We start from the raw sequence: 12,237 nt of genomic DNA, 5'->3' as shown, positions 1-12,237 counted from the left end.
CAGCCTCATGCTAATGTGTACCCTGGGAGGATGCACGTGATGGAGACCAAGTGTTTGGTTCCTGGCCACCCCCGAAGATTGAGTTTTGGTCTCTTGCTTTTAGCATGGCCAAGCCTTAGCTATAGGTAACTTTCAAGAATATATTTCCTAAGATTTTTTTTGAAAGCAAGGGCTCGTAGGAGAAATAACACACATGATTTTTCGTTATGAAGTTCCATTCAAGGTATAAGGACATACATAAATATCAGACTGGTATGTTTGTTTCCCTTGGGATTTAATATATTAAATACATTCTCTTCTTCACCAATGTTCTACCTGACATTGTAATACTTTACTATGGCACATACAAGACAATTGATCTGATTACAAGTTCATTTAAAATATATTGAGAACCCCAATTTTGTGTGATGTGTGTTCCAAAGACCTAATAGCAGAACTCTCAGAACAACTGAGAACATTTTAGGATTGGCATTAGGGTTAAGCTGTATTGCCTTAAGGTAGCAAAAAATCCTAGTAACAGAAATAACTTTTGTAAAATCTAATAATGTTTTCTCCAATCCAAGTCAGTAACTTGAATTTTAACCTACTTCTTCCTTTGTTCACTATTTCCCAGCCACACTGGCAACTTTTTAGTTCCTCAAATGAACTAATTTCCTTATTTCCACAGAAATTAAAAAAAATATTGTTTTAACTGCCTGTAATGTTGTTCCGCCTTTTAACCTGTACAGCACTGTCTCCACAGGGACAAATTTGAGCTGTCAACTTTTTAAACTTCTAAAGTAGATTGTCTTCCTATGACATCTTCCTATATCTTCTTAGACTTCTTTTTTGTAGCATTAATTCAAGAATATAATGTATCATTTCTTTCAAGTCTTCTTTCCCAGTGTACCATAACCCCCAGGGGAATTTAGATGTTCTTTGCTTTTCTCATATTGGCATGCCATTGATATAACACTGATTCACTCATTTCAATAAAAAATATATTGACATTCTAGTCTCTTCTAAATTCTTGACTTATTTCATCTACTCTACAGTTCTATTCAACATGACAAACAACTTTTGCTCATTCTTACTTAGACTCTTTTTTCTTTTTGACAGGCAGAGTGGACAGAGAGAGAGAGACAGAGAGAAAGGTCTTCCTTTTCCATTGGTTCACCCCCCAATGGCCGCTGCAGCCGGTGCGCTGCTGCCAGTGCACCGAGCTTATCCAAAGCCAGGAGCCAGGTGCCTCTCCTGGTCTCCCACTCGGGTACAGGGCCTAAGCACTTGGGCCATCCTCCACTGCACTCCCTGGCCACAGCAGAGAGCTGGACTGGAAGAGGGGCAACCAGGACAGAATCTGGCGCCGCGACCGGAACTAGAACCCGGTGTGCCGGCGCCGCAGGCAAGGATTAGCCTAGTGAGCCACGGCGCTGACCTACTTAGACTCTTAAATGGTCTCACCATCTTTTACAAAGCATATGTCAAGCCACAAACCTGGAAAATCATCCTCAATTCTTCCCTTTTCTTTTTTTTTTTTTTTTTGTTTGTTTGTTAAGTATTAAGGTTTTATTGAGGACAGGGCATCCGTCAGAACGGTCCACTCCCTCACCTATGGCTAAGTCCTTTCCTCTATGTACACCAAAGGCATGAGAATGTGGCTATATCTCTTCGCCTCCACAGCTGCTATGTGTAGCATTTAGACCATTTCCACATGACTAATGTGAAGAAAGATTTTAATAAAAATGTTTATGAATATTAGTAAGAATTTCATTATTACAAAAAATCACTTGAGACAAGCTAGTTATGAAAGAAAGGACAATTTAGCTCACAGGTTGAGAGGATGAAATTGATATGAATGCTATCGCATGGTGGACAGTAGAGCACACGCAGTGGAAAGATCACATGGCAAGCCAAGAAGAAGGAAGGCACTGGATGAGGTCAACTTTTTGGCGTTTTTTAAGATTTTTATTTATTTATTTATTTATTTTAAAGACAGAGTTGCAGAGAAGCAGAGGCAGAGGGAGAGAGAGAGAAAGTTTTCAATCCGCTGGTTCACGCCCCAGAAGGCAGCAACGATTGGAATTGTGCTGATCCAAAGCCAGGAGCTTCATCTGGGTCTCCCACACCAGGAGTTTTTTCCAGTTCTCTCACACAGGTGCAGGGGCCCAAGCACCTGGGCTAACTCCCACTGCTTTCCCAAGGCCATAGCAGAGAGCTGGATCAGAAGTGGAGCAGCCAGGACTCGAACCAGCAACTGGTGCCCATTTGGGATGCAGCACTATAGGTGGAGGCTTTACCCAATATGCCATGGTGCTGGCCCTAAATTCAGGCTTCTATAACAGTCCTTTCACAAAAACTCCATGCTGGGGACACTCCTCGTGAAAATGCCCCATGGACCTTCCATTAGGCCTCATATCTTAAATTCCTACCAACTCCCAGTGCGCTGCCCTAGGAACCAAGCCTTTAACACATGGATATTTGGGGGACATTCAGCATCCAAATCCTACCAGAGGTTATGGTAAGTTTGAGGAAACACTCCCAGATAAATGTCCAAACTTCTGGGTTTAGTCCATCTAAGACAGGAGTGTGGAATTCACTCTAGGTCTCCCATTTGAGCATCAGGGATTCAGCTACTTGCGCTGTCACCTCCCTCTCAGGGTGTACATTAATAGGAAATTAAGCCAGAAGTAGAAACCGTGATTTGAACTCAGACATTCAATTTGGGTTGTAGATGCAGTTGTCCCAGGAGACAGATTCATTAAAATTTTGCTTAAATATTCAGTTGCAAAGAATGAGAGAGCGAGAGAGAGGGAGAGTGAGAGAGAGAAACAAGACACAAACCAGCATTATTTCAGGACCTCAGTGCTAGGAGCAATGGGTAGCCATTAGTAATCTAGCTGAAAGCACAATTTGAGGGAACAGTTACTGGAAAGTAGATGCGACAATGCTATGATGAGAAGAGCATAAGACAAGCTGTGCCCTGTGCTAGAGGAAGTGGACCCTGACAGCAAAGAGGGAAGCAAGGGGAACAAAGGTCCGATCTCATTCTGCTACCACCCTCTATTCTCAGGTTGAAATGCTTATTAAGTTACCCAAACTGGAAGTGGGAACACAAAGATCACCATGAATGATCTAATGCTACGATTGTGAACTTTATTTCATTCACAAGTTCATGATTGTCAGCATTTTGAGGTCCACGGGCGATGGACAGAAAATCCTGATAATACTCTGCACAGCATTTTTCTCCTAACCTCTATTTCTTTTTACCTTGACCACTGTAGTAGTTTACTAACTGGTATACCACTTTCTCTCTTACCAACACATGTCCAGTCTGTACACAGTAGCCAGAGTTCTCTTGTTACAATAAAATCTGTAGAAAGTCCCTCTGACTCAAGTATCTCTATTATTATTTATTTATTTGTAATTCCTAAATCCTTTTTTTCTAAAATTTCTATCATCAAAGTTAATTTTCTTCATTTATCCCCTTACAAGAGTGAGTTGAAGGCAAGCATCACCTACATTCATATCTTAATTCTCTATCAGTATGACAGAATAAAATAAGTGCTAAAAATCACTGGATGAGTTAATGAATTTCAAAAGATACATTTGTAGTTTTAAAAGTTTCCCAGGTGATTCTAATGTTCTAGATTTAAAGTTGTTACTTGAATGTTCAGTATTTGAATGTTCTAGATTATGAAGAAAGGAATTAAGATAATTAATCCTAACCCCTTTTCTCCAATTATGTCAAGAACTCATGATGCATTCAGGAAACATGGACTTTGCTCAAGGTTGTCTGAGTCTGTTTTACCTCTCTGATGCTTGAGTAAGCCATCCAAGTGTTTCTTCCTTTTCATAACTTAAATACAACAACTCTACGGTGAACCTTCCTGCATCTAAGTGTGCATTTGAGGAAGGAAACTATTTACCAAGGGAGTATTCTAATGCCTCCCCATAATCAGAACAAATAGAACTATAGAATAACAAATTATTTTCTACAATTTAAACATTTAATACTTTTGTATATTTAAGAACTGCCATAGAAATGAGACTCTCTTTTTTTCCATTTTAATGCTTAATTTCTTTATAATCTGAATCAGGGTCACTTAGGTTCTATATACCTGGCTCTAATATTTTCCTATTTCATTTCTGAGAATTTTCTTTTAATATCGTATGTCCCTCTCAGTTGAAATATAGCCCTTATTTCCTTATTTGCATTCAGATGCCAATATGCACTGAATACACACCTGATGGTTGTGGTGCTAAGCAATTCCATTTTTGTGGTGCACTCCGTTTTTAACACCACTTTTGCCAAATATTTTTTTTTTCAAAATCTACTGATTTACTGTTTTGAGAGATAAATAAAGCTAATGTTTCTGAACATTCAACAGATAGTAGAATAAATGGGGCATCAACAGAAATCAATATTGGCTACATTTTGGAAGAGACAGGAGTTGAATAAATAGGAATCAGGATTTTGAATAATGTTTTTTTCTTGAAATCTTGGCATTTATTTAACACAGAATTCACTTATTGGAGAATCGAATAGAAAATTACCCAGATTTTATTAATTGATAATGAGATTTTCCACTACAGCTTTATATGTATCTTATGTTTTGTAATTTCTTACTGTGCCAAAAACTATTATACAAACACTTGATTACAACTGAGGAGATGGATGGTAACACATAACAGACACAGGGAGGAAAGTCTGCTAATGGAAGTAGTACAGATTAGATGTTAGAGCTAGTTCCCTTTGAAAAGCATATGCCACAGAGGAGATAATTTCCCCAACAGCTTCTTACAGGACCATTTTCAGTAAGTTAGTAATTGTCCTCACACTTCATTTTCAGGTGGAGGAATGAAATGAAATAATCAGCCATTTTTATCGTTAGCCTAATGCATGAGTAACTTCACATACATGTCTACTTATACATGCATTATTTGTCCTTCAGGTATATTGAAACAACCATATTGAAAATGCTTAAAGATCATGAGTTATCTGCATCTTCATACTACTTAACTGAGACCCTAACTGTTATTAGCATTATGACTTCAATATTGAAAAGAAGTGAAATCCTGAGGCCAGAACCGACAGGGAAATTTGGGGTAGAAGATAAGCACTCCATCTTGTCCCACCTTCCAGAGAGGCACAGACAAATTGATCAGGAAGGGCAGCAGCATCCACATAAAACAGCAAAGTGCCAAAACATGAGCTTCCTTACTTTTGTCTTTTATTTTAGACTTAGATATCATAAACTCAATTAATTTTCAATTAATAAATAATTATCCAACATTGCTAATTTTAGACACTGTGCTAAAATTGAATGAGGCATAACATTATTCTCTTAATTTATGATTCTTTAGACTCTACAGATATTTGAAAGAGCAAATGCTTTTATCCTTACCTAGATCTTGATAATGACTGACTAGTGAAAAATTGATAGTCTAAAGACATGTCTATCCACATAGGCTTTTATTGCAAAATCTGCATTACAGTCTTAATCTGCTATGTTTTAAAATGTATCTAAATATTAGGTCCTGGGGGAAGATCAACATTTGGAAGAAAATGCTAAAATGTAGCAGCTAAAGTTAATACTTATTAATACTCAGTTATCTACAAATATTAAAAAGAAAAGCCTTTCCAACTATTATAAGATGCTACAGTGTTAATCTACATTTCAATAAGATATTGAAAGCCAATACTAGAACTGTCAAGGACCTGCTCCTAAGCTTGAGAGAAACCTACAAAGGAATGCTGACAGTTTCCATTTATGTGACATGCAAGTATTATTTTATTAAAAATGCTCTTATACCCTTAGACATATGAACACTTTCTGTTACAGATTCCCATGAAGTTCCACAGATACTGTGTAGTATGTAATGTTACCTATATAAAACATCCTGAAATAGAAAAACTCAACAAAACTCCATACAATTCCAAAAAAAAAAAAAAAAAAAGTAGGGAAATGGGAACTCATACAAACAGCCACAGTTCCTAAAATCTAACCTCTTGAAATATTTTTAAATGCAAGTCTGATATCAAGACTAGGAATAAATACTTTATTTCTCTTCAGTATGTGTTATCAGTCACACTCTCATCTTTGAAAGTCTATTCTTCCTTTTTAATTTGATCTTGATTTTATAAAAAATGAATCACTTAAGTTAATGTATGCTTAGAAAACAGTACAGTTACTGCTTGTCTTAGTTATCTATACTTCCAAACACCAGTAGGGAATGAATGGAAGAGAGGAGATGTGAGGAGAGAAGTAATGGAGGCCGGCGCTGTGGCTCACTAGGCTAATCCTCCGCCTTGCGGCGCTGGCACACCAGATTCTAGTCCTGGTCGGGGCACCAGATTCTGTCCCAGTTGCCCCTCTTCCAGGCCAGCTCTCTGTTGTGGCCAGGGAGTGCAGTGGAGGATGGCCCAAGTGCTTGGGCCCTGCACCCCATGGGAGACCAGGAGAAGCACCTGGCTCCTGCCTTCAGATCAGCGCAGTACGCCGGCCGCGGCAGCCATTGGAGGGTGAACCAACGGCAAAGGAAGACCTTTCTCTCTGTCTCTCTCTCTCACTGTCCACTCTGCCTGTCAAAAAAAAAAAAAAAAAAAAAAAAAAAAAAAAGAAGAAGAAGAAGAAGAAGAAGTAATGGAAAGAGAGAGGAAACAGAGAACTAAAATCTTTCTAATATTATCTAGAAATCGATTAGATTTGAAACCATAATGGCAAACATAGCGCAGCCCCTATCTAGGCAAATAACACTCCAACTGTGCTACTAAAGTTAAGTTTAAGATTCATAATAATTTACATTCAACATTTAGTCATGCCTTCAAAAGCACACTAATCAAGGGTCTCAAAGCCTTCTATCTCATACCCAATAGGCACAGCCATGTTCTGCTTTTTGAGTTCAAGTAGTCACTCTAGACTTCAACTTCTCACATGGTTATATCTTCACTAAAAACTGAGTATCTTTTCCAGGACAGTATATTTTAAAAAGAATGATAACTTTTTTTTTAATTGTTTTTACTCAGAGAAGTTCAACAAGTTTGAATTCAAAAAGAATGGGTTAGGTCATTATTCATTGCCGCTCACGATGCTCAGGGGCCAGTAAACAAATACAACACATTTCTTTTCTAAAAAACAAGCCATGTGAAACATAGGAATATATGAGTGTTCCAGTATGGTGGCTTGTGATTACTGAAGATACCTTAGCATCCTCTTTTGGAAAAATACAGAACACAGAACCAAACCCTTTGATTATGGAAATACTTCACAGACAAACACTAAAATACACCAGGAAATAAGTAATAGATAAACTACTCAGACTGTGACATTAAGATGAATGAATACAGGAAAGCACAGGGTCACAGTGGCAGTGCAAAGGAAAGATTTGGAGAAAAGCAGAGTAAGTCATGCAACTTAGTGGGAGACAAAAGCCTGTGCTGAAATATTGCCACTTGAGAATCTCCAGTCACGGAGTTCTGAGTGCTTTCAAAACATGACTATCCAGTTATTGAGCCTTAATGGGTTTGCAGTTCTCGCACATAAATTCGCACTGTTGCCCTCATACATAAAGCAAAGTTGCCTAACTTTGCATCTTGAAAAAATGGCTCAGTGTAGGTCTTTCCAGAAGCAAAAGCTGCAAGGACAAATACGTGTGTTCAGGCATTTTTATTTATTTAAGATGTGATTTTAAGAAGCAGAAGGGAAGGAATAAGGAGAGTGAAAAAGGGAAGATGGAAACACCAAGTAAGGGCGAATCACAAGGAGCCCTTCTGCATGCGTTCATGCCCTTACGGCCTCAGAGAAGCCTACACAGTGCCTCAGGATGACAGAACCCTGGGGCACTCTACCCTTCCTGTTTCCATTGATCGAGGGTCATCCTCGAGGTGCACATGCTTCCCATTCACGGATTGTATTTCTGTCTGGGTTAGTGAGATCCCACATCATCAAAGAAGAGCTTGTGACAGGCAACGGAGAGACCACAACAGATGCCCAAGGTGTATAAGTTGGCATCGTCCTGCCATGCTGAAGAGTCTACAGCACAACTGCTGAAATTCAAAGTTGTCTAAGTTGTGTTGTAGATCTCAGGAATAAGCTAAAAAGAGCCAAGGCCTCACGGTATGATACAATATGGAATAAAATTGGGGCATCAGAACACAGAACGAATTAGATTAGCAAACGTCAGAGCTCAGAGTCAGATATGGCTAAGGAAAAGTGAATGTCACCACCATCCCCAAAGATCTATGGAAAGTTTCAGTGAAACACTGGGTCTGTGCACCCTGAATGTGCCTGGCATGCTGAATCTTCATGGGTAGTCTCTCCTAAGAGACATTCAGGTTATCCTCTTGTGGAGTTCCAAAGAAATCGTTCATCAAACAACTCATTTTTGAGACACATAAAACCCACGAGTACTAGCCTTAAATTTATTAATCTCACCAATACATCTGAGTTTTAAGAGGTTTTTCTGACTCTCCTTGCAGAGCGTTGAAGCTTCACAGCATAAGGAATTGCATAAGCAGTTCACACCAGGTAGTTATTGTTTATCTTAAATAATAATAAAGAGCAATTATCGGGTGTTTTCCAAATGCTATCACTCTTGTAAATGTTTGACATACTGTAACTATGCACAATAGTCCCTGAGATAAGTGCTATTATTATCTTAATTTTTTTTTCGTGTATGGATATTAAGGCACAGTGAGGTTAAGTGACTTGCCTAAATTCCTCAGCTAGTAAATGTCAGAGATGGAATTCAGAACTGAGACTGGGGGTGCTGCCAAACTCTAAAATACTGCACATCATGCCCTTTGGGAAGTTTGAGGCACTGAGTTCTTAGAAATCCAGAAATGAGGTCTCCTATTATTTTGCAACCAAATTCAAAGAAACACTTTATTTTTGTTTTTAATCTCAATATTAACTTCTTAAAATGATCTAATATGCTTTCTCGGATATATATGTAAAACTATTTCATTTTTTTAATTTAACAATAAAAATAGGTCAAGCACCTTTGTTAATTAACTCTATTTCATTAAAATCATGACCTCTAGTTTAAAATGCTTTCACTCTTCTGTGTTAAATTTATGTGGATGGTCCATAAACAGTCCCTAATTAGTCACATGTGTATTCAGATGTGGGCTTGTGTGTTATAAACTAACACTGAAGTGTATAAGGAACTGTCAGTCAGATCAAAAGTCAACTGAAAATCATCCCGTTTGCAAAGCTGAGAGCTTGTCACAGTTAGTTAGTCATAAATGTTTAAAACAGCAACCAAACTTTTATTCTAATTGAGCATGAGTTGAAAGGCTATCCACTTTGATGTCTTTGCTTTTATCATTTGTATATAGGTTTAAAAACTACTATTATGCTTTTAAAAAAATCCCCTCTTGGAGTGGTAGACATTAGTTGATTCTGAAAATATACAGGTAGATCAATCTATAATTGCAAAGCCTTTGTACAGTTTCCAATTATGCCAATAATCTTTCATGTGCAAATATTCAGAAGTAAAATTCTTCACTCTTTTTTCTCTATTTGATCTCTCATATATGTCATTAAAGACATAGGAATATATATCTTTGTAGTGGTATTTAGGAGGCTTTTAAAATATGGTATTCTTCTAACCCTATTTTTTCAGTCTTTAGTACAAACAAAACCACATTTTTTTAAACTAATAACCCATAATTTTTAGTAAAATTCAGTTGTATTAAGGGTACCATTTGAGAGATTCAGATGTGTAGATTGGAAAAATAAGCTGAGAGCAGCACATCAATAAAGCAATGAATTCAAGCATCAATCTTGTACATATTCCCATCCCTCCAGTCTAGAATTTTCATGAAATGCCAACATTCAGGGTCATTAGCCTTTAATTTTCTATCAAAGAACATTATTAGTTAGGATAGGTAATGCTGGAAACACTTTACAGGCTACCCAAAAAACTATAATGATTATTCTACCTTTACATTTCTGTGTTATAAACCCTATAAAAATTATGATTTGTGTTCAAAGATTCAATTTTCATGTAAAGATATGTAAATAATAGAGGAAATAGATATTTACTCATGTCATTTCCACTTGTAGTTCTCTTTATTCCTTTGTGTTAATCAGTATTACCATTCCCTAACGGGTCATCTGTCTGGAGAACTTACTTTAATGTCTTGTAGGGCAAGTTCACTGGTGATGATTTACATGGTAGGCTATTTATATCCCAAAAATAAGGTATTTAGCTTTCATTTGTGGAAAATATTTAAGTCAGCTATAGAATTCTTAAATGATGATTTTGTGAATCAGTACTTTAAAAATATTGTTCCACTGATTCTCACTTGCTTTGTTTCACATCAGACATCTTAGTCATTGTGATTTTTGTTCCTTTGGACAGGTTCTCAAATACACCAGCCCTGTGTAAGAGTGGCTTTCAATACAACTTTCAGAAATTTTGTCATGATATATCTTTGTATATTTTTCATCTTATTTCTTATGTTTGAAGTTCTTTGAGCTTATTGGATTTGTGAGATATTAATTTTCCATTGATTTCAGAAAGTTTGTGGACTTATTTCTTTAAAATATTTCTGTTATCTCCTCTTTCTTCCAATTTTCCAGCAACTTTAATTATTCTAACATTAGGCCAGTGGAAATTACTCCATGGCTCAATAATTATCATTTAATTTTTAGCATCTTTTTTCTCCTTGTATTGCATTTTGGATAGCTTCTCTCACCATGTGAAGTTCATTAATATTTTCTTCTATGATGTACAATTTGTTGTCAATGCTACTCAATGTATTCTTTTTTAAATTTCAGACAATGTAGTTCAACCTTTAGAATTATTTTTACCCATAGACCTCTTATTTAAGGCATACAAATGAGGCATTTTATAAATACAGCTTTAGGAACATAGTGATTCTTCCAAACCTACCCACCCGCCTGCCTGTATTCCCAACCTTCTTCCTCCTCTGTCTCTTATTCTTATTCTTATTTTTACTAATTTACTTTTTTTTTACTAAGATCTATTTTCAGTTAACTTTATACATTTAATATTAACCCTATACTAAGAGTTCAACAAACAGTATATATATAAAAAAAAAACTGTTCCTCAATAGTTTAACAAAGGCTGTTCAAAATCAATGCACCTCAAAGTGTCCATTCCACTTCTATAGATTACCTTTTAGGTACTCTATTAGTTACCACAGACCAGTTAGAAAATATGGTATTTGTCCTTGGGGACCTGCTTATTTCACTAAGTACAATGGCATCCACTTGCATCAATTTTGTTGCAAATGACAGGATTTCATTTTTTTACCACTGTGTAGTATTCCATGGTGTACATATGCCATACTTTCTTTATCCAGTCTTTAGTTGAGGACATTTGGGTCGATTCTGTATCTTAGCTATTGTGAAATGAGCTGCCATAAACAAGGGGGTACAGATAACTCTTTTATATGCTCATTTCATTTCCCCTGGGTAAATTCCCAGGAGTGGGATGGCTGGGTCACATGGTAGGTTTATATTCAGATTTCTGAGGTACCTCCATGCCATCTTCCACAATGGCTGTACCAGTTTTTCTTATAAACACTTATGGTTTGTTGATTTCTTTTTTTTTTTTTTTTTTTTTTTTTTACAGGCAGAGTGGACAGTGAGAGAGAGAGACAGAGAGAAAGGTCTTCCTTTGCCGTTGGTTCACCCTCCAATGGCCGCCACGGCTGGTGTGCTGCAGCCGGCACACTGTGCTGATCCGAAGCCAGGAGCCAGGTGCTTCCCCTGGTCTCCCATGCGGGTGCAGGGCCCAAGCACTTGGGCCATCCTCCACTGAACTCCCATACCACAGCAGAGAACTGGCCTGGAAGAGGGGCAACCAGGACAGAATCTGGCGCCCTGACCAGGACCAGAACCCAGGGTTCCGGTGCCACAAGTGGAGGATTAGCCTATTGAGCTGTGGCGTCGATCCTTGTTGATTTCTGTATGAAAGCCATTTTAATGGGGATGAGGTGAAATCTCATTATGATTTTGATTTGCATTTACCTGATGGCTAGTGAACCTGAGCATTTTTTCATTGTCTGTTGGCCATTTGTATATCCTCTTTTGGAAAATGCCTGTTAAAGTCCTTTGCCCATTTGTTAATCAGGTTGTTTGTATTATTGTTGTTGAGTTTCTTGAGCTCTTTATATATTCTGGATATTAATCTCTTATTAGTTGCATAGTTTGCAAATAAGTTCTCCCATTCAGTCTTCATTTTGCTGAGTGATTCTTTTGCAGTGTAAAAGCTTCTCAA

The sequence above is a fragment of the Oryctolagus cuniculus genome, chromosome 3 (genome assembly GCF_964237555.1).
Source record: "Oryctolagus cuniculus chromosome 3, mOryCun1.1, whole genome shotgun sequence".
Lineage (NCBI taxonomy): Eukaryota > Metazoa > Chordata > Mammalia > Lagomorpha > Leporidae > Oryctolagus > Oryctolagus cuniculus.
This window is presented reverse-complemented; position numbering follows the sequence as displayed.